The sequence below is a fragment of the Triticum urartu genome, chromosome 2, assembly GCF_003073215.2.
Source record: "Triticum urartu cultivar G1812 chromosome 2, Tu2.1, whole genome shotgun sequence".
In the NCBI taxonomy this organism is placed as follows: Eukaryota; Viridiplantae; Streptophyta; class Magnoliopsida; order Poales; family Poaceae; genus Triticum; species Triticum urartu.
Window position 1 is genome coordinate 585,939,314 of NC_053023.1, and position 22,229 is coordinate 585,961,542.

The following is a 22,229-nucleotide window of genomic DNA, read 5'->3' on the forward strand; positions in this document are numbered from 1 at the left end:
TGGCACTAATCTGTCCCAAGGGGCTATGGAGGAGTTTTGTTAGCGAGAGCACATCCGGCTTGATGTTTCTTCTGTATCTCATCCTCAATCCAATGGTCAAGCTGAGAGAGCCAATCAGGAAATTCTGAAAGGGCTAAAACCCCGGATTATGGTTCCTTTACAGCGAACGCCGGGTTGTTGGGTAGAGGAGTTGCCTTCAGTGTTATGGAGCATCAATACTACACCCAACAGGTCTACGGGTTACACACCCTTCTTCATGGTTTATGGGGCAGAAGCAGTATTGCCCAGTGACATCTGTCATGACTCACCCCGCGTGGCGGCTTATGTTGAAGCTAACAATGAAAAAGCCAGACAAGATGCGCTTGACTTATTGGATGAAGAAAGAGACTTAGCATCAGCATGGTCAGCAATCTATCAACAGGACCTGCATCGTTATCACAGCCACCGGGTTAAGACCTGGACTTTTCAGGAAGGCGACTTGGTGCTCTGGCTCATCCAAGATCTTTCAGATGCACACAAGCTATCCCCACCTTGGGAAGGACCCTTTGTGGTCAGTAAAAATATAAACAACGGGTCTTACTACCTCATTGACGTTTGAGAGCACGCAGACTCACGTAAGTCAGAAGAGGAGACCCGCCGGCCGTGGAACATTGCTCAACCTCAGCCATATTATACCTGAGCCACCGGCTCTCATCATGTACATAATTTTACATTGTATATACGATGATAAGAAATAAAGTAAGACCATCGGTCTCTTTTCTTTTCAAAGATTATGCATTTTTATTATTATTTCACAAATGACTATTAAGGAGCTGATCATATTTGAATCAAGTTTAACCTTTTCTAGTTCGGCTTATGATCATATCCGAATCTAGCTATAAATCTTATGGTCACTTGGGGCTTCCTGTTCAAACATAGGTCGTATGCGAACCAAAGAGAACATAGCTGTCGTAACCCTCTTGATCGGCTCAAGGCCAAACTCACTTAGGGGCTTCTTGATCATATCCGAATCATAGCTTAACCCCTTTTGAGCCGACTTGGATCGTATTCGAATCAGGGTCGTTAAAAACCTCTCAAGGTCATTTGGGGGCTTCCTGTTCAAACATAGGTCGTATTCGAAGCAAAGAGAACATAGCTGTCGGTACCCTCTTGATCAGCGCAACGCCAAAGCCACTGGGGGCTATATGGTCGTATTTGAACCTTAGCTTAACCCTTTTGGTCCGGTTTACTGATCGTATTCGAATCAGAAACCCCCAATCTTTTGAATACAGACTTAAAATTATGTTTGTTGCTTGCCTTTGAGTTTTTGCTATTTCAATATTACAAATAAGTTAGTCTGGTTTTATTCGCCGGCTCAATTATTAGACAGCACAGCCGCCCGGGTTGTTCAAATCGATGGTCTAAGGATCTAAAGGTACGAGCAACTGCGATATGATTATTGAATATTCAAGGATTATTAACTTTCATACATATTGAATTATCAAGTTTGTCACCCGGGTTATTTGAGCCAGCGGCCTAAAAATCAACAAGGACAAGGTATAATTCTTATTTACACGCACTTACTGGCTGCGTTAATTTAAGAGTTAGTACTAAACCTTATCCTTTATTTATATTTGTCTCTGTTCTTTGAGGTGGAGATACGAGTTGTAAGAGAGATTTTTAAACCCAGTTATTTCTAAACCGCCTTGCCAGGTATTTCTTTTTTCCTTGTGTTCACAGGAATAGAGTTCAAACATTGCAGAGACAGGCATTAAACGAGGCATAAGAAAAGCATTAAATCATTGGCACCCGGAAGCACATATTCACATAGAAGTGTTTTATGCGCGATGGCATAAGCAAACATACGGTGATTTTAGCAGCTAAGCTATTACAAGGCTTTATAAAGCCCATGAAGATGATCATTGTCCTTCCCTCACCGGCTCAACATCTTGAATATGCTGGAAGTTGGGTTTTGACCAGTCATAGCCGTTCATGGCGACAAATTCAGCTTCGTCATCAATCAGGCCAACCGGATCAACCTCCGGGGCAAATGTGTCTTCTCTCACTGGTGGGATCAAGTCGGTTACTTTATAGGAAGGAGGGGCCATCTTCTTATTCTCATTATCAAAACCCGGTTGATACTTGTCCACATTGGTATCATCTCCAAGGCTAGTCGCCTGAGGCCGGACTTCACGGACGCAGGCTATAAAGTCATCCTGATCAAAAGGAGACCCGTCCTCCTTCACGGTAGGATAACCCCTTGCCACATCTGCCGGGTCTAGATCTGGTACCCAAGCCTTGGAGCGGCTTAGGGCAGTCAATGCTCCGGCTCGCGCGCAGGAGCGTTTCACCTCCTGGAATCTGGCAGAGAGAATGGACAGCTTCTTCAAGACGTCACTGATCCGGTTAGACCCTTGATTAGTAGGAGAGATGGCAGCCAGAGCTCATTGTGCGCCAATATACAATTGTGTAGTTAAAGTGTACATGGCTTTCATCTTAATCAACGGGTCCTGGTTTAGATTCTTACTTCGCGGACCTACATGCATTTTTCACAATCAGTTGACGGATCATATTCCGGTTTGACAAGAAATACATATGAAACATCAAATCAGGAAGCTTACCAAAGATAGCAGCGACCACCTGAGACACCCGGCCTTTTAAACCGTTTAGTTCGGTTGAAATTTCCTTCAGAGCTGTTTCGACTGTCTCAGCTCGCCGGGTTAGAAGTATCTTCTCATCTGCCCACGTTTTCTCTTTGACAGCACGGTCGGTCTTCAACTTCTCCATTTCAGAAAGGCTTATTTGCAGTTGGGAGGTGAAAGACTTAATTTCTGATTCCTGGCTCACTAGCCGGGTCTTTGTATCAATCAATTGGGAGTTCAGTTCAGACAATGCATTATGTGATAACATTCAGATACATCAAGACTTGGTTTCAAATTCCAGTATGCAATTTCAATACTCAAGTCTCAAGTACTTTATGAATAAACCACTTGACACTTGGGGGCTAATGTATGTCAAATCAAATTTTTATGACTCTACCAACATATTTGAAGTCCCAAGTCCTTTACAAAGTAACATCACTTGGCACTTGGGGGCTAATGCACGCAGTTCAGCAAGTTTTTCAAGTTTAAACCGGAGTGTTAAGTATTTTGAAGGTGGTTTTCATTCTAAAAGTACCGATTCATTAATGCTCAAAATAAAATGGTCCTTGGGGACTATGGGTCAAGTTTTGTTTCTATCAGGCAATGATTCAGAGGTAAAAGTCTCGGCCTATATTTTAAGTCTACAGGTTATTTTAACTCTCTCTTGTCCTTTGTCCTGATTAACCCCTTTAAGCTTCCTAGTGCGATGGCCCTACGACTAAGTCCTTGCTCTAGGACATCTGCCGTGTCAACTCCACGATACAACCCCCGACATTCATCTTCATTCATTGCAAACTCATTGACTTCATCTTGCACCACTTCATAGTTGGAGTGTTGAATGCTTGCGCTTTCCTTGTAAAGAGAGACAATATGGTGCCATGCTTCCTTGGCCATGGTGAAAGGTCGGAGATGTGCAAGATCTTCGGATGGAATTGCATCTTGGATGATGAAGAGAGCATTCTCATTGAATTGATGATCCACGGCTTCTCTAGTTGTGAAGTTGCTTGGATCATACGGATAAAAATCTTGCTCAATGATTCTCCAAAGATTAGTATTAACATGATTTAAATGACGTTTGAAGCGATAAACCCAAGCGTCAAAATCCTCATTTTTCACAATCTTAGGAGGAGGGCCGACATGATTTAAATGGGTGGAGGGAATAGGTCCTCCATAAGTAATAGGATGTTCCACATGGGCAAAGATGCCACTACCATTTCTACCACTAGACAAAGGAACTTTCTCACTAGTAGCTTCCCCCTTGTCGGAGTTAGCATTCGTCACCTTGTTAGTGGGATCAACCACTTCCAACGGTGCGGTGGATAATTTGAGACCATCAAGAAAGTTCTTAAGCATGCCTTTGACCTCTGCCATCATGGAGGTTTTCAATATGTCCAAAGCCACATTGAACTCCTCACGCGAGACCGAGGTTCCCCCATCGGTCGTAGATGAGGACGAAATCACACTGGGGTGCTCCTCCTCACCGTCCACGGTGTCAACCATACTCTTCGGACGGCAAAGTCCTTAATAAAGAGACGAGGCTCCGATACCAATTGAAAGGATGTATATAGTTGAATAGAGGGGGGGGGGGTGAATAGGCAACTAACAATTTTTAGCTTTTCTTTACAAACTTAAACTTTGCATAAGAGTAGGTTGTCTAGATGTCCAACTGGTTGAGCAACCTATATGACGCAACAACAACAAGTACACAAGCAAGCAAGAGATGCAACACAAAATAATCTTGCACAAGTAGAGGTACGGCATAACCAAGAGTGGAGCCGGTGAAGACAAGGATGTGTTACCAAAGTTCCTTCCTTTTGAGGGGAAGTACGTCTCTGTTGGAGCAGTGTGGAGGCATAATGCTCCCCAAGAAGCCACTAGGGCCACCGTATACTCCTCACGCCCTCACACAATGCGAGATTCCATGATTCCACTATTAGTGCCCTTGGAGGCGGCGACCGAACCTTTACAAACAAGGTTGGGGAAATCTCCACAACCTAATTGGAGGCTCCCAACAACACCATGAAACTTCACCACAATGGAATATGGCTCCGCGCTGACCTCAACCGTCTCGGGTGCTCAAACACCCAAGAGTAACAAGATCCACAAGGGATTAGTGGGGGGAATCAAATTTTTCTTGGTGGAAGTGTAGATCGGGGCCTTCTCAACCAATCCCTAGAAAATCAACAAGTTTGATTGGCTGGGGAGAGAGATCGGGTGAAAATGGATCTTAGAGAAACAATGGAGCTTAGGGGTGGAATAGGTAGTCCACTCGGAGAAGAAGACTCCCCTTTTATGGTGATAGAACAAATCCAACCGTTATCCACTAACTCAGCCTGCGAAGAGTGGTACTACTGCACCAGACAAGCGGTACTACCGCAAGGGCCTGCGGTACTACCGCATGGCTCTGCGGTACTACCGCTGGCGTGGCAGGAGCTAGACCAGCCCTGTTGCGAGGAGGCAGAGAGCGGTAGAACCGTTGGCGCGGTACTACCACTCGCCCTTGTGGTACTACCGCAAGGCAGGGTTAGTCTAGGCTGGGAAGGCACAGACATATAAAAATACATCCGTGGCTACCTCCGTTGAGTTTTGATCTGTGCAAAAATCCGACACGGTACTACTGCAAGCCTAGAGCGGTACTACCGTGTAGGGCGCGGATGTAAAAAATTACATCCGCGCCTACTTCCGCTCATGCTGCTGAGCTTGGTCTGAGGCCACGGTACTACCGCAAGCCTGGAGCGGTACTACCACATAGGGCGCGGATGTAAAAAATTACATCCGCCCCTACTTCCGCTCGTGCAGCTGTGCCTGGCTTGAGGCCACAGTACTACTGTGCCCAAGGAGCGGTACTACCGTGAGCACCTGCGGTACTACCGCACCCGTGGCCGGTACTACCGCAAGGGCCTGCGGTACTACCGCTCAGAAGAGCAGTACTACCACGTGCCCCACTTTAGCAACACTAGGAGTCCTTCATTTTGCAGAGACACAGAGAAACGGAGGATGCTCCAAAGAGCCAAAGGAAAGGAGGTGCATAAAGGAACTGACGTGTACGTGATGATTCCACCCAAACCTTTCCAATGCAGACCCCCTCTTAATAGTATGGCTTTCCTACGACTCAAATTCACCGAAAGGAAACATAGAGAAACACCGTCTTTAATAGGCTTCGAGGGGCACCAAATCGTCTTGTGCCTAGACATGATATATATGCAATGCTCAATGCACAGGATTAGTCCGCAAAAGCATTATCATCAATCACCAAAACTACTAGGGGATAAATATGCCCTTACAGTGAGCTATCAAATGTCACTTCATAACTGGGTGATCATAAAGGTGCTCTTCAAGTATCTCCAAAGGTATTTGTTGGGTTGCATGGATCGAGACTGAGATTTGTCACTCCGTGTGGCGGGGAGATATCTCTGGGCCCTCTGAGTAATACAACATCACAAGAAGCTTGCAAGTATGCGACTAATGATTTTAGTCACATGGATCTTGTATTACGGAACGTGTAAAGAGACTTGCCGATAATGAGATTGAACTAGGTATGGCGATACCTGATAACCCGCAAGTATAGGGGATCACAACAATTTTCGAGGGTAGAGTATTCAACCCAAATTTATTGATTCGACACAAGGGGAGCCAAAGAATATTCTCAAGTATTAGCAGCTGAGCTGTCAATTCAACCACACCTAAAAGACTTAATATCTGCAGCAAAGTAGTACGGAAGTAACGGTAATGGTGGCAAAAGTAACAGTAGCATTTTTATAGTGATTGAACAATAGTAGCAACCAAAGTAACTTAGCAAAGATCAATATGCGAAAAGCTCGTAGGCAATGTCTCGGCAATGATAATTGTATCGGATGATATTCATCTTGTAGCAGTCATAACCTAGGGTGACACAGAACTAGCTCCAATTCATCAATATAATGTAGGCATGTATTCCGTATATAGTCATACGTGCTTATGGAAAAGAACTTGCATGGCATCTTTTGTCCTACCCTCCTGTGGCAACGGGGTCCTAATGGAAACTAAGGGATATTAAGGCCTCCTTTTAATAGAGAATCAGAACAAAGCATTATCACTTAGTGAATACATGAACTCCTCAAACTACAGTAATCATAACTCATAATAGGTGTATAAAACTTGCAAGATAGGATCAAGAACTCAGCTATATTCATGAAAACATAATAGGTTCAAATCTGAAATCATGGCACTCGGGCCCTAGTGACAAGCATTAAGCATAGCAAAGTCATAGCAACATCAATCTTAGAACATATTGGATACTAGGGATCAAACCCTAACAAAACTAACTCAATTACATGATAAATCTCATCCAACCCATCACCGTCTAGTAAGCCTACGATGGAATTACTCATGCACGACGACGAGCATCATGAAATTGGTGATGGAGGAAGGTTGGTGATGATGATGGCGACAAATCCCCCCCCGGAGCCCCGAATGGACTCCAGATCAGCCCTCCCGATGAAGAACAAGAGGCGGCAGCGGCTCCATATCGTAAAACGCGATGAATCCTTCTCCTTGATTTTTTCTCCCCAAGTAGGGTTATATAGAGTTGGAGTTGAGGTCGGAGGAGGTCCAGGGGGCCCACAAGCCCTCTAGGCGCGCCCCTGGGGGGGGGGAGGGGGCGCCCCCAGGCTTGTGGCCTCTGGGTGGACCCCCTCTGGATAATTCTTGCGCCAATTTTTTTATACATTCCAAAAATATTCTTCGCAAATTTTCAGGTCAACCCGAGAAATTTTATTTCTGCACAAAATAACACCGTGTCAATTCTGCTGAAAACAACGTCAGTCCGGGTTAGTCCCATACTAAAAGTGACAAAGAAAAACTTTTACAAACTCTGTTTGATCTTGTTGTTGCAAATATGTATAGCCAGCATTCAGGTTTTCAGCAAAGATTACAAACTAACCATATTCACCATAACATTTAGGTCTCACATTTACTCATATCAATGGTATAATCAACTAGCGATCAATAATAATGAATCTCGGATGACAACACTTTTTCAAAACAATCATGATATAATATAACAAAATGGTATCTCACTAGCCCTTTCTGGGACTGCAAAACATAAATGCAGAGCACCCCTGATGATCAAGGACTGACTAGACATTATAATTCATGGTGAAAGAGATCCAGAGCCGTACTCATACTCAATATCAATTAATAGCAAAGCATACAAATGACTGCGGTGCTCTCTAACTGGTGCTTTCTATAAGAGGATGATGACTCAACAATAAAAGTAAATAGATAGGCCCCTCGCAGAGGGAAGCAGGGATTTGCAGAGGTGCCAGAGCTCGAGCTTTAAAACAGAGATGAAAATAATTTTGAGCGGTATGATTTCATTGCCAACATAACAACCAAGATATCTTGGTATCTTCCATGTTAGATACATTATAGGCGGTTCCCAAACAGAATGGTAAAGTTTTTACCCCCCTCCACCAACAAGCACACTCCACAGTTGATCCGAATCCACAGGTACCGTCCATACCAACAACAGTCCTGGGGGAGTTTTGTTTGAAGTTATATTTTGATTTGATTTGAGCATGGAAATGGGCATCCCGAATACCAGCCACTTTCTCGTGAATGACAAGTGAATAAACACTCATTGTGAGAATAACCCACCTAGCATGGAAGATACTGACAGCCCCCAGTCGCTACATGAGCGATTCGGGCATACAAAACAAATTATTATTTGAAGGTTTAGAGTTTGGCACACGCAAATTTACTTGGAACGGCAGGTAGATACCACATATAGGTAGGTATGGTGGACTCATATGGAACAACTTTGGGTTTATGGAAGTGGATGCACAAGCAATATTCCCGCTTAGTACAAGTGAAGGCTAGCAAAAGATTGAGGAGCGACCAACTAGAGAGTGAAAACGGTCATAAACATGCATTGAGATTAACCAACGCCGAGCGCAAGCATGAGTAGGATATAAATCACCATGAACATAAATATCGTGGAGGCTATGTTGTTTTTGTTTCAACTACATGCGTGAACATGTGCCAAGTCAAGCCACTTGAATCATTCAAAGGAGTATACCATCCTATCATACTACACCACAACCATTTTAAAAGCATGTTGGCATGCATGGTAAATCATTATCAACTCGTAGCTAAATAAGCATGGCATGAATAACTATAATCTCTAATTGTCATTGCAAACATGTCTTATTCATAATGGGCTAAATCAAGAACGATGAACTAATCATATTTACAAAAACAAAATAGGTCGAGTTCGTACCAGCTTTTCTCCATCTCAACCCTTTCATCATATATCGTCATTATTGCCTTTCACTTGCACGACCAAACGGTGTGGATAATAATAAGAGTGCACGTGCATTGGACTAAGCTGGGATATGCAAACATTCATTCAAAGGAGAAGACAAGGTAATATGGGTTCTCTGTTAGATCAACAATAATGCATATGAGAGCCACTCAACATTTTCATTGTGGTCTTCCTCTCGACCCAAAGAAAAAGAAAAGAATTTCAAAGAAACACACTGAAATATTTTTGGAGTTTTTGTTTTTCGGAAGAAAGCAAAAGAAGAACGAGAAAAACTATTACATGGGAGTCCCAACAAGCAAAAGAAGAATCAGTCAATTTTAGTCGTTTTGGATGGCCTCCTCCTCCTCCTCCTCCCCTCTCCACTGGCCCTCCCACCCTAATGGCGATCTATAGCTTTGTACCACCATGGAGGGCCTCCTACACTGGGATTTCAAGCCTGGGCTCTCCATTGCTGATTAGGTGCGTCGAAGGTTCGGTTCTACGGTCCATTTCTCACCTTCTTTGGGTACCAAGGAGTTTTTCTTGGTGGTTCACTTCTCCTCGGCTTCCTTCCCTTTGTCCGAAGAATCTGTGGGTATTGCATTGTAATGTTGCATTGGAGGTTTACCATCGGGACTCAATGTCAAATCCATTGGTGAAAGAAGTTTTCGGTTCTCTTTAGCCTCCAACAAAGTTGGGCATTTCATATATCATCTCAAAGATCGGATTTGGCCGGACTTCGTTTGCCATTTTCAACTTTTTAGATCTTCCATGGCCTCTACTCCTTGGAATGATCATCATTGGCACTCCGATATGGTTATCCACGCAGTTTCCACATGATCTCCCATGGCAATGAGAGCAAAATTGATTTTTTTTACGTCCAAGCGATACTGGTGATGGTCATAAATTGACAACCCCTACTTTGCAATCTTCTGTGGTGTCACCGCCGACGTGTATTCCGGCGAGTGACACCGGTGAGACCATTCTAAGTAACCAGATTCCTAACATTAATGGTCTTAATGGCATTCATGACAATAATTCAGGGGTCGGCCTTCATTTCGGGAGTTTCCATCATGTCAATACTCCCCTGAGCAATAATAGCAATCAGGACAATCATCATTCATTACCTCAGGATTTATGTCTCGGTGCTTTCAATTTTGAATTATCCACCAATTCTGAGGATACACGACACGTTTTTGAAGGTCAGTATTTTCAGCAACTTTATTGGGATAATATACCAACTTTTATGGTGTTCCATATTCTTGACCAAATGAAGTTTGGTTATTCTCGGAGTCACATTGCCACGATATGGTCACTGTCATCTATACCAACATTGGATTACATTTACAAAAGGCTTAATATCTGCTCTCAGTGCACACTTTTGGGCCATCTTGCTGAATCCTGCTCGGGTATTGCTTGTACATCTTGCTTAGAAACATCTTGCCAATGTGAGCCGCATGAGAACAGTGACATCTCCAATCATGCTAATGCATATGTGTCACCAACGATTGGACCTTCTCCATGTAACACTTGTGGATCCAGTGAACATTATTTTTATGACTGCCCTGCTCCGGTCCTCTGCCATCGTTGTGGCTGGTTGGGCCATAGTAAACGTCAGTGTGGGCTTAGCACTGCACTTTACATGTTTTGGAAGCCCAAGTCTCGGCCCACTGCTCATAAAATTGCCCGTATACCAGATACCCACGATGGCCCAACTGCTGTGGCTTCATTGCATACTCGGAATGACCAAGATTTCAAGGATACTTTACTAAATATTTCTGCGGATAATTTTGATACAAATCCTCACAACATCAATAATAATTCTCCTTCTATTCTTGCTCCGGACTTGGCACAACCGCAACAGCAAGAAATCATCTTGACAGATAATATTGATACACTTCCCACAAGTTGACGCACTGGCACCCGTGGAAGAGTGACCGTCCGCTGTGCATCGTGTGGTGCTCCTGGACACGTGGTGACCTCCTGCTGGGCTACTCGGCAGTCCGACGGGGAATTTGGGTCCCAAAGACTAGAATCAGCCCCGCCGGTACGCCTTCTTCCTCTGCTATTCCCACCACCTCCTCTGACGCTCCTCTGGTTCCTCGCCCGCCCTCGCCCATGGTGAACTACCCTGTCAATGTCGTTCCTTACCTGCCACAAGGGATGGCAATTGAGCTGGGCCCTGAGGATACTGTCGTGCGGGATGAGATGGTCGTCAGTCCCACTCCGCCGCTGCGCCATGACTTCCTGGCGGTGGCGGAAGTCAATCGCTTCGTCCCGTTCCACCAGAAAGCTGCGTTGCGCCACACCATCGAAGGTTTGCTCCATGAGTCTCATTTCTTTCCCACTGAGGTGGATGATTACCCGCTAGGCATTGTAATTTTTGGATTTCCGGATTCAGTCATTAGAGATGCTGTGGTTGGTACTACTTTTGAGCTCGATGAAGATGAGGAAAATCTGAACACTGTTGTCTCTTTTGTCCTCATGATGCTGCTCTTAACATGAGGTTGACTACTTATGGTCCTCAAGTGTGGCTCCTATACATTGGTTTCCCTCACGATTATCAGACTTTGCATTACATTCACAAATCAGTAGATAAGTTTGGTGAGCTGATTACCTGGAATAACCCTAGAGGGGATAGGAAGGTTGTGTTGATCAAAGCCAGAGTACTCAGTCTTAGTAGGGTGCCTAAAAGTTTCGTCATGCACCAACTTGGTGGAGCACGACACTGCTGGACCATTTATGTCACGATCTTGAGAAGTAGTGACTGGAATGCGCATATCCCTAATGTCCCTCCGGCGGGCATTGATCCTCCACATGCTGATGGAATCACACATCCTTTATTTGGAGAGGGTCTGACGATAGAGCAGATGTATCAAGCGCAGCTGCATAACTGGCTAGCACAGAATGCAGCACCTAACCAGAATAATGAGGAGGTTCAACAAGGTAATGCGATTCACTTCCAGCCCAATTGGGGAGTTTGGCCGCCTTCACCACCACCTGCTGTCTATAATTACCAGGTTTGGCTTGCTGCTGAGGGGTTACTGTCGGATTTCGGGTTCCGGCAGACCCTTGAGGTTCGAACACTGGGGTGCGCGCGGAGATTTCGCCTCCTACCTACCTGCACCCCTCCGCCTCGCTAAGATCTAAGCTATGGAAAGAACAACACAAGAGACACAGGGTTTATACTGGTTCGGGCCACCGTTGTGGTGTAATACCCTACTCCAGTGTGTGGTGTGGTGGATTGCCTCTTGGGCTGATGATGATGAACAATACAAGGAAGAACAACCTCGCGAGGGTCTGTTCTTGGCTGGGGCGATGAACTGCTGGGAGGAGTTCAGTCACCCTTCTCTCTCTCTCTCTTCGATTGTTGATCTCCAACCTCCTTGGCTCCGCCCTGTGGGTGGCTGGTCTTATTTATAGAGGCCATGGTCCTCTTCCCAAATATCAAGCGGGAAGGGAGCCAACAATGGCGGGCTAATTTGAAAGGGGACAGCTAGTACCAGCTATCCTGACAAAAGTAGTCTTCGCCTGCGCAAAGCTCTGGTGGTGACGCCGTCTTGGGCTCCACGATGACCTCCGTCTTGCAGTCCTCCTGGTCTTGGTCTTGTTGCACCGAAATGGCAACCTTTGCCTGATGCCTCGGTACTCCGCGGCTGTGCTTGCCCCCTTTGCACCAAAGGGGAAAGGAGGACACTGCGCGGGCTGGCACCCGCCTGGCGCCCTTGGTCGTCATGGCTTGCGTCACGAGCACCTCGTGAGGTACCCCGCCTTGATCTCTCCGCCTCCTCGCGAGCCAGCCTGATGAGGCCGTGCCTGAGGAAGCTCCACGTCGTCCGCCCCGCGAGGCTTGGCCCCTCGCGAGGGTCTTGGGTCTGTGTTGATGAAGATGGGCCGTGCTGGGCCCCCCTTTGTGCCACGCCGCAGGCCCCAGGCAGGCAAGTCTGGGGACCCCCGTTCCCAGAACGCCGACAGTAGCCCCCGGGCCCAAGGCGCGCCCGGACTTGGCCGTGCAGGGAGGCGGAAGGGCAAGAGCGAAGTGCCGCGGGCCCTAATAGCCTGCCGCCTTGGGCGCCGCGTGGCGGTTGATTGGACGTGGGCGCCTTAGCAACCGCGCGAGTTGATAAAGGAGCGACATCCGCTTAGGCTTTGCTTTTTGCTTTCCCCGGTTGCTGCTCAGATCCCCTTTCTTGCGCCTCTCCTTCCTTCCTCCAAAATTTCCAGATCTACTCCGACCGTGTGACCTAGGAAGCCATGGTGCCTCGTCAGCCCCCGGCCGTAGCTTGGTACTCGTCTGCCCTGGACTCGCCGAATGTGTCGGAGGCGAGCCTTGCCCGGTTGCGCCGGATGGCGACGACGCGGGGCATCGACGGGGCGAAGGTGTTCAAGGCCGGCTCCGCCACCCCTGAGGGTCAAGGGAGCACCTTCTATCCGTTCTTCGTAAGTGCCATTGCTCCTGGCCTGGTGCCTCCCTTCTCTGAGTTCTTCTTCTCTGTCCTCCGCCATTATAAGCTACAGGCTCTGCACCTCCACCCCAACTCCGTCCTTCTCCTGGAAATCTTCGCCTATTACTGCGAGGCTCACGTAGGGGTGCAGCCCTCAGTGGCCTTGCTGCGCCACTACTTCTACCTCCGGACCTCTCGCGGTCCTGCTTCCGCGTGCGCGAGCTTCATCGCGTACGGTGGCGCCATTGCCATTTCGAACCCCAGGAAAAGGATTGAGGGCTTCAGGAGCAAGTGGGTCTTGGTGGATGCTGGGCACATCCACCCTCGGATGATCTTGCCCACGGAGCAGCCCACGAGCTCCAGCGATTGGGGTCGAGCGGAGCTCGCGGACCCCCGCGCGAAGCTGGTGTTGGAGAAGATGGATGCGGATCTGAGGCCGGCCAACATGGCAGCGGTGAAGCTGACCGGCGCGTCGCTGCTGAGGGAATTCCTGGAGCACCAGCTGGCTCCGCTTCGGCAGTACTCACTTCCGATGTGGAGGCCCCGTCCGAGCCCCGCGGCCTTGGCCGACGGAGATCTGGCTGCGGTCCTCCAATCTCTAGTCGGGGGCGATGTGGCGAGGTTGGTGGGCGTTCCTACGCCCTTGTTCCTCCGCGACGACTGGGAGTAGGTAGTGGAGTCCATGCCCGTCTTCAAAGGGGATGGGCCCGTGCCCATGGAAACTCCCGAGGAACCGGTGGACGTGCCCTCCGACGACTCCAGCGAAGAGGATGAAGGAGGGGAGCGGGAAAAAGGGCCTGACTCCGAGGCGACTGACGGAGAGTCGAGGGCTCCCCTCCCCCGGCGCAGGTCCCACGTTCTCCGCCTCTCTCCAAGCAATGACGACGAGGATGACGACGAGCAGGACGGCGGGAGCTTGCCCCCGATCCCGAAGAAGGACAGGACCGGGCTGATCTCCCGCGGGTCTGCCCCAGCCCCGAGGCAGACCGCAGACGCACCTTCCGCTTCCAAGCTTCCCAAGGTTGACCCTTCCAGCCGGCTTTCAGGCTTCAAATTTGGCCGGAGGCCGCTTGAGCTCACTAGCGACGACCCGTAAGCATTTGATTCTTGTCTTTATTTCTTGCTCTGCTTCTGAGGCTTGACGTCCGCATCTCTTGGATAGGCTGGCGCCCGCAGCAAAGAAGTCGAAGGGAGCTCCTGAGGTTCCATCCATGGCAGCGCCTCTGCCCGCGAAGGAGGGTGACCACGACGCACAGGCTTCTCCTGCCCGGTCGTCCTCGCGAGGCCTGGCTGAGCCGGTTGGGGCGAGCTCAGCCCCTACGGCCCAAGTGACTCCCGAGGTGTCCTTGCCTGCCGCCGCCACTACAGCCGTTGGGGCGCGGCAGACTCCGCCTCAGGCTGCTGTGGCCGCGCTGCCGCCTTCTCCTCCTACTCTACCGGCTGCTGTCTCTCCGACTCCTTCTGCCATTCTGGATCGCGATGTTGCTGAGTTGGACCGACTGCGGCAGGATCTTCTTGGCGCCGACCCTCGCTTGGTGGCCGGGCGCTTGGAGCTGGCTTCAGGATGGGTTCGCTCCGACGCTTCGATTCGGGCGGCGCTGGTTCAGGCCTCGATGGCTTGCGATGAGGATAAGTAGGCCGTCCTTGAGGCGAAGGCTGCTCGTGACGCAGCCCTGGGGGAGGTGGTCGATGTCCGTGGTCGCTGCAAGGCGCTGGAGGACGAGCTACAAGGCCTGCGGGACCAGCTCGCGAAAGAGGTCTGCCTTCACCAAGAGCAGGAAGAAGGCGTGAAGGCTCGCGAGGCGGCCGTCGAGGAGAGGGAGGTCAAGCTCAGGAAGCGCCGCGACCGCCTAGGCGCGCTGGAGCAGGAGTTGGGGGCAAGGAAGGCCGAGCTGGACGACAAGGCCCTGGTTCTTGCCGAGGACCGCGTGGCCTTCACGGAGATGGAGGCGAAGGCTCGCTCCTTGCTGAGGACGCTTTACGACAGCGGCCTGGAGAGCCCGCTGGCTGGCGCCGAGGACGGCCCCGCCAAGCTGCTTCCCTTCCTGGTTCACACTCTTGAAGATGTCGCCCTTGGCCTTGGCCCCACGGCCGAGGCCGAGGCGCGTGTCCTGTCTTCTGCAGCACTGACGTGGGTCCTCACCCACATCAACCTTCGCGATCCTGGCGTCGACCTCGACAGCCTGCTGGAGCCGGTAAGCGGCGAGCGTGCCGCTGCCGTTGCCGAGGCCGTGAAGGGTCGCGCGGAGGCTCTGCTGGGGAAGTTCCGGGCCTTCAGCACCAAGCCAAAGCAAGGCGCTGCCGACCCCACTGCTCCATGAGGCGAACCCACTCCGCGCTGCTCCACCGCCGACAAGTGACTCCGTTGTGGCTCCTGTCCTGCCTTTAATTCCTGCACATGTATCATGCCTCGGGGAGGCGTTTAAACTTGCGTTTGGCATTGAGATAATAGTGTGGACTATAATATTTGCTTTTGAATTCCTTGAAATTTGCGCTTTTCCTTCCTACTTGCTTATGTTCTACGCCGGCAGAGCCCGGCCCCGTGCATGCCTCGCCCAGCGTTGGTCCCGACCGGAAACTAGGACGGGGCCAAGGAGTGAGGGGCTACGTGACAAGTTAGGATCCTGGGTCGCGATGCTCAGGAGTCCCCCTTGGCGCACGAACAACATGTACGGAGGTGTGATGTGGGTGGATCTACCGTTCTACGTCTGCAGAGCCCGGCCGCGCGCATACCTCAACCGCCGTTAGCCTTTCGGAACTAAGGAGTGAGGGGCTACATGAACAGTTAGGCTCCTGAGTCGCGATGCTCAGGAGTCCCCCTTGACGCTCAAACGGCCTTCGTACCTTGGCTCCGCTCGGGGAGAGACGCGCGACGAACCAGGCCTGGGGGGACCTGGCTGGGCGGCGTGCATCTGGGTGTGACCCAGGCACAACCCCCGTGCCCAGCCCCCTCGCGCGGCACTCCCGAGGGGAGGCGTTACGATGAGGCTAGACACTGAGCTCTGGGCTCCCTGAGGTTGATGCGGCCCGGGGGCCACCCTCAGTTGTTTATCACCAGCGCGGAGCATAGCGCTTCCATATGTGTACGGGCATAGCCGCTCCTCGGCAGTGTCGTCAGCCAGCACGGAGCATGGTGCTTCCACTGGTACGTGGGAGGGGGCCCCCCTCCGGGAGGTGCCCCCGGGGCGTGTACAGCCCCGCCCTGACACGTGGCTGGCACGGTAGGGCCTGGCGAGGTGTATCTGGGCACCCGTGAGCCAGCGCGGGACTCACGGGGCCCTACCTCTAGGCGGGTTGCGCCTGGCACTGGGCCTTATCTTGTGATGTGTCCCTGCAAATTTGGTTAGATGTCGGCACTCTACGTCCTCGGGTCCCGGCCCTCGATCTGGTCTCAGCCGTCGCTGGTATGCCAGGTTGCGATGCCGTGGACAAGGCCAGAGGGTGAGGGCTGGAGAGCCAGTAAGAGCCCTGAGTCGCGATGCTCAGGTACCCCCCCTTCAACGTGCAAGTGGTCGGCATGGAGAAGAAGAGGTGCCGTGGACCGGCATCAAATAATCAAGCATGGTGGGTCTAACGCATAACCGGAAATAAACGCAAATGGGATACATGCCGCTGGGTCTGGCCCGAGCAACTTGGGGATCATGCAGCCTGAGGGGCACCCCCGACAAGGTAAGCTAACAACACGAAATAAAAGGGATACACGCCGCAGGGACGAACCCACGCGGCCTGGGAATAATGCAGCCTTGGGGGGCGCTCCCAGATAGAAGTGAAACTTGAAAGATGTCACTTGATGACGTTGAGGATGAAGGGGTGTTGGTGTAGCAGACTCGATGGCTGCGGAAGCCGATCCTCACGAGCCCCCAGGCCCAGGGGCCTCGGGAGGCTCCGAAGGCGCTGGCGGCTCCTCGCGGACCATCTCCATCTCCGCCAGGGCTGCGGAACGCCTGGCCTCTTGTGCCTCCGTGATGCCCCTCATGAGGTGCTGGTACGTGGGAGCCGCGTTCGGCAAGCCGTAAGGCATGCGAACGTAGCTGTGGGGTGGACCTCCGCAGCGCCCCACTCGCGAGGGCCAGAGGCACTCCAGAGAGGTGACTCGGTTGAGCCCTGGTATGTCGATGCAGACGCGCAGCCCACCATCCTCGCCTGGATGGGGAGCCACTGCTGGTAGGCGGCGGCCGCCTTTCATGACTCTTGACTCCTGTAGCTCCTGAATGGCCTTGCTGACGAACTCCTGAGGGTCTGGCTCTCCTTGCCTTGCTCCTTCTTGAGGGAAACGTGCTTCGAAACACGCCTCCATGTGGTGCCCAAGCGCCTCCCTCGTGACCCTAGCTAGGTCGGTGGCCCTCCAGGGGAGAGCCCCCGAGCCCTGCCTGAGGAGGGTGCCGGGCGCGCTTTCCTATGCGATGGAAGGAGGTTCCCCCTGGGCAGGCACGGGCCCAGAGGGGCCTGCCTCCTGAGGGGCCGGGCCGGACAATGTTTTCTTCTTCTTGGGGGCGGTCTCGGGAAGCCTCCTGCTTCCGCGATCCGGGTCTTCCAGTGACGCGGCCTGAAAGGCTCGTTCCAGGGAACACACCGCGTCCTTCTCTTCACAGGGCACCGTGATGACCCCGCCACTTCCTGGCATCTTGAGGACGTTGTAGCCGGGGTGAGTTACGGCCATGAACTTGGCCAGCGCTGGGTACCCAAGGATGGCATTGTACGGCAGGCGAATGTGAGCGACGTCGAAGTCGATGAGCTCGGTGCGGTAGTTGTCGCGTGCCCCGAAGGTGACAGGGAGGCGGACCTGCCCAATCGGGACCGTGGAGCCGTCGGTGATTCCGGAGAAAGGCTTGGTTGGCTGAAGCTGGCTGTAGGGCACTTGGAGATTGTTGAATGTTTCCACGGACAGGACGTTGAGCCCTGCCCCACCATCGATGAGGGTCCTGGTGACCACCACGTTGCTGATGATTGGGGAACAAAGCATCGGGAGGACTCCGGCTGTAGCCGCACACTTGAGCTGATCAGCTGAACTGAACGTGATGGCGCACGCCGACCACCTGAGAGGGCGCGTGGCTTCGAGCCTGGGGAGGGCTGCATTCACTTCGCGGGCGAACTGCTTGAAGATGCGTTGAGAGGCTGGGGCTTGAGCCCCGCCCAGGATGCAGGCGATCGCGCGCGGCTCCTAGAAGCCCCCAGCCCCCTCGTCCTGGTGGCGGTCCTCGTTTCTCCTAGGCTGCGGCGGCAGCGGAGGGAGGCCTGCGTTGCCTTGCGGGCGATCCTCGCTAGGCTGATCCCTCCAGTCTCCCTCACGAGGCGGATCTTGCCAGCGATCCTCGCGAGGTTGATCGCGCCACCCTTGGCGCGGGGCACGGTCTTCCCAGCGTCATGCGTTCCTTCCTCCTCCTCGACCGTAGCCCCGGTAACCGCGGTCGGGGCGACGGCCGATCCTTCCTTCTCGCACGGCTCGGAGCTCTTGACATTCGTTGGTGTTGTGGGTGTGGAGGTCGTGGTACACAAAGTACCGACTGCCCTTCGGAGGTTCGGGCTGATCTCTGCCCCGCTTGGTGTCTGGTTCTGCCGCGAGCACGGCAGCCCCCTTGCGCTTCACATCCTTGGCCTTGGGCTTCTTCTCTTCTGGGTCTGCGGCCGGCAGCTCAAGGAGGGAGAGACGCCCTTCCTCAGCCCTGGCGCACTTGGTTGCCAAGTTGAATAGCTCCAAGGAAGTGCACAGGTCTTCATGCATCGCCAGCTCCTCCTTCATCTTGACATCGTGCACGTCGTCGGAGAAGGCTGAGATGATGGCCTCCTCAGTCACCTTGGGAATCTTGAGGCGTGCATTGTTGAAGCGCTGGATGTACTTCTGCAGGGTCTCCCCGAGTTGTTGCTTGATGCGGCGCATGTCACTCACGGCAGGTGGCCGGTCGCGAGTACCTTGGAAGTTGGCGATGAAGCGGGTGCGCATCTCGTCCCAGGAGGAGATCCTGCCTGGAGCCAGGTTCAGGAGCCAGGTGCGGGCCCCGCCCTTGAGCGCCATGGGAAACTAGTTCACCATGACCTTCTCGTCTCCGTTGGCAGCTTCGATGCTCAGCTCGTAGAGCTGGAGGAACTCCGCAGGGTCAGCCGTGCCGTCGTAACGAGGAGGCAGGTCTGGCTTGAACTTGCCGGGCCACGCGACGCTGCGTAGCTCGGTGGTGAAGGCGCGGTAGCCTGCTGTGGCCACGGGAGGCCTTGGGTGACGGAGAGCATGGTCTTGCACGTCCCCACGCACTGCAGCTAGGAGCAGCGCGGGGTCTTGACGCGCGGGAGCAGGAGCATGGTCGCGACGTGCTGGAGCAGGGAGCGCCCGGGCAGCTTCTTGTGGGCGAGGGACTTCTTGGCAGCTCTGCTCTTGCCGCGCGGTTACCTGACGGAACGGGTTCCGCCCAAGGGCCACGTGCCTTGGAGCCATGACGCCTTCCTGAGGAGGAGGCGGTCGGGGGCCGCCGAAGCTTCGTCCCCCACGCGGGGCGGGGTGCGGTGCAGCGGAACGGACGGCGCAGGAGAGCCCCCTGCGGCGCGGACGAGCTCGGTGACGCGGTCGAGCCATTCTTCGTAGATGTCGTTGATGGGACGGTAGCGTAGGAGCTCGTTTGCTGCGATGAGCGCAGCTCGAGCCTCCATGGGCGCGCGGAGCGCACGGGACGAAGAACCAGCTGGGGTGAGCGAGGGAGTTGCGGTGCGGCCGTCTTGCCGCACGGACGGATGCTGAGACGATGCTTACTGCTTGTCCCCCGCCGGGCTGGTGGCGGCGTTGACGGCAAGTGACGGGGAACGGCGAGGATGCCCGCCGAGAGGGGCCGTCTGGGCGTCGCGGGAAGCGAGAGCGGCCCGGCGCTCGGCGCGGGCCCGACGAGCGTCAGACATGGGCGCGATGGTCGGAGGAGAACGGGGTGGTGGAAGACGAATTCCGGCGCACCCCTACCTAGCGCGCCAAATGTCGGATTTCGGGTTCCGGCAGACCCTTGAGGTTCGAACACTGGGGTGCGCACAGAGATTTCGCCTCCTACCTACCTGCACCCCTCCGCCTCGCTAAGATCTAAGCTATGGAAAGAACAACACAAGAGACACAGGGTTTATACTGGTTCGGGCCACCGTTGTGGTGTAATACCCTACTCCAGTGTGTGGTATGGTGGATTGCCTCTTGGGCTGATGATGATGAACAATACAAGGAAGAACAGCCTCGCGAGGGTCTGTTCTCGGCTGGGGCGATGAACTGCTGGGAGGAGTTCAGTCACCCTTCTCTCTCTCTCTCCGATTGTTGATCTCCAACCTCCCTGGCTCCGCCCTGTGGGTGGCTGGTCTTATTTATAGAGGCCCTGGTCCTCTTCCCAAATATCGAGCAGGAAGGGAGCCAACAATGGCGGGCTAATTTGAAAGGGGACAGCTAGTACCAGCTATCCTGACAAAAGTAGTCTTCGCCTGCGCAAAGCTCTGGTGGTGACGCCGTCTTGGGCTCCACGATGACCTCCATCTTGCAGTCCTCCTGGTCTTGGTCTTGTTGCACCGAAATGGCAACCTTTGCCTGATGCCTCGGTACTCCGCGGCTACGCTTGCCCCCTTTGCACCAAAGGGGAAAGGAGGACACTGCGCGGGCTGGCACCTGCCTGGCGCCCTTGGTCGTCATGGCTTGCGTCACGGGCACCTCGTGAGGTACCCCGCCTTGATCTCTCCACCTCCTCGCGAGCCAGCCTGATGAGGCCATGCCTGAGGAAGCTCCGCGTCGTCCGCCCCACGAGGCTTGGCCCCTCGCGAGGGTCTTGGGTCTGTGTTCATGAAGATGCGCCGTGCTGGGCCCCCCTTTGTGCCATGCCGCAGGCCGCAGGCAGGCAAGTCTGGGGACCCCCGTTCCCAGAACACCGACAGTTACAAGTGCAAGATGGAATTCTTCCAGCCAACAACCTACAGGACAGCCCAGGCATGGCCTGGAATGACTCTATTTCTGCTTTTGGATCTTCAGACTCTAGTGCTACAGTCTCTGACACCTATGTCCTAGTACCTCGGAACATTTTCAACAGTATTGCAGCTCACTATGAAGAAGGGGAGAGTTCTGCTGTCAGGGCACCCCAGCCTAGCTCACTGGATGTGCAAATCTCAATTTCTGCTGTTGGGCTGCATTTTGAGATGACAGCTAATGGTGACATCATGTCTTCTATGCTGATTAACCAAGGTATCCCTGTAAGAAAACTCAATACTTTCCTCTCTGCTGGAATTATGCCTATCATTGCTGCCTATGGACCCTGGAGTACTGGTTATGGATTCAGATATGAAAGAGTTGATATGAGGCTGACCATTGTTGAGCAGGATGGTGTTCTGCAACTGTCTGAAGCTACTCAGCTTGTGACCGATTCTGGCAGTGTCTTGCCTCATACACTGTCTGCTCCTCCCACCCTAAGTTTAACTGAATTACCTGAGCCACTGTCAATAGCAAATGAAGCTGTTTTTCAGAATAACTCTGCCATTGTTGCACTTGATAGCCCTAGTACTGATCTTGGAGTGGATGTGGCTGCTGTTTAGCATATGGAAGATTCTCATATGGAGGACTCTGCTATCGATATGGCTATGCAAATCACTATGCCAACACCTGACCCACCTGCACCTGTTGTCACTGCCTCTGCAAGTCGACATGGAAAAGCACCTGCCCCTGAATCTGTCATTCCTCTTCGCCACAGCAGCAGATCCAATAAATATGATGGATTCAAAGTTCCACCTCTCTTGGACACCAAGACCAAGGTCTCCAAGGTAAAACCTAGGGTGATTCCCTCTGCGGCTTCCACCACTGCTGTTTCTGAGCCATCTGCAACCTAAGATATACCACCACCCACGGCGATACCAGTTATTCAGCACATTGGTACTGTCATGTGT